Source organism: Colobus angolensis, unplaced genomic scaffold, assembly GCF_000951035.1.
Source record: "Colobus angolensis palliatus isolate OR3802 unplaced genomic scaffold, Cang.pa_1.0 Scaffold7, whole genome shotgun sequence".
In the NCBI taxonomy this organism is placed as follows: domain Eukaryota; kingdom Metazoa; phylum Chordata; class Mammalia; order Primates; family Cercopithecidae; genus Colobus; species Colobus angolensis.
In genome coordinates, this window is record NW_012120709.1 from 18,515,506 (window position 1) to 18,516,642 (window position 1,137).

Below are 1,137 nucleotides of genomic sequence, written 5' to 3' on the forward strand. Positions count from 1 at the left end.
TTCCTTTCTCTATTAATTTTTCATTCTTTCAGGCTTTTCTTTTTGTAGCTGGGACTGCAGGTGCATGCCACTATGCCTAGCTATTTTTTTTTTTTTTTTTTGTAGAGGCAGTGTCTTGCTGTGTTCCCCGGGCTGGTATAGCATCCTGGGCTCACACAGTCCTCCCACCACAACCTCCCCGTGTTCGGATTATAAGCGTGAGCCACTTGCCCGGCCTCAGACTTTTCTTCACCCTATGTATTCACCCTCTTCACCAGATCAACAGCCTTTTCACATTACCTTAATAACATGAGTGTAAATATGAAGGATTATGCAAGGTTAGTTGTGTTTTCCTTGTGGAGAGGCCTAGGAATGCTTGAATAATTGGGAACATCCTTATATGCTTGTAAGTGTAAGAGCTACATATATAAGAAATACTTAAACTCTTTAGGAGCAGGGCTTGTGATTTTCTCATTTGCTGCTATATTCCTGCCTGCTAGACCAATACCTGGTACATAAGAGGCCCTTACAATTTTTTTTTTTTTTGAGACGGAGTTTCGCTCTTGTTACCCAGGCTGGAGTGCAATGGTGTGGTCTTGGCTCACTGCAACCTCCGCCTCCTGGGTTCAGGCAATTCTTCTGCCTCAGCCTCCCAATCAGCTGGGATTACAGGCGCCTGCCACCACGCCTGACTAATTTTTGTATTTTTAGTAGAGACAGGGTTTCACCATGTTGGCCAGGCTGGTCTCGAATTCCTGAGCTCAAAGTCATCCACCCGCCTAGGCCTTCCAAAGTGCTGGGATTACAGGTATGAGCCACTGGGCCTGGCCCCTTACGAATTTTTGGTAACTGATTAGCAGCTTACTGGCTAGTTAGTAGAAGTGGTAAACAGAAGCTGGATCAATGGTTCTCAACTTTTTTCCTACTCAAGTATTCCATTGGGTTAGACCTTGTTCCCACTGTTATTGGGACCTCTCTATAATAAGTTGCTAGTTTGCACAGTGTCCCTAGCTATGATTATGTTCTGCTTCCCTCTTTGCATGCCTTCCTAGTTGAGAATCAGTGAGTGAACTATCACATGACAGTCCAGAGTTGATTTAATCTCTCTATGCTTTGCAATAGGATGGGTACTAATGGTCAGATTTTTTTTTTTTTTTT

General features: G+C 43.7%; 2 protein-coding genes across 2 annotated transcripts in view; both read left to right on the top strand.

Moving 5' to 3' along the window:
- The window catches only part of SDHD (succinate dehydrogenase complex, subunit D, integral membrane protein), a 38,110-nt gene that overhangs the window by 21,990 nt on the left and 14,983 nt on the right, over positions 1-1,137 (top strand). The gene's annotated exons all lie outside the window — the stretch shown is intronic.
- LOC105501197 (chromosome unknown open reading frame, human C11orf57) overlaps positions 1-1,137 on the top strand; it is a 10,641-nt gene that overhangs the window by 4,769 nt on the left and 4,735 nt on the right. The window lies entirely within an intron of this gene.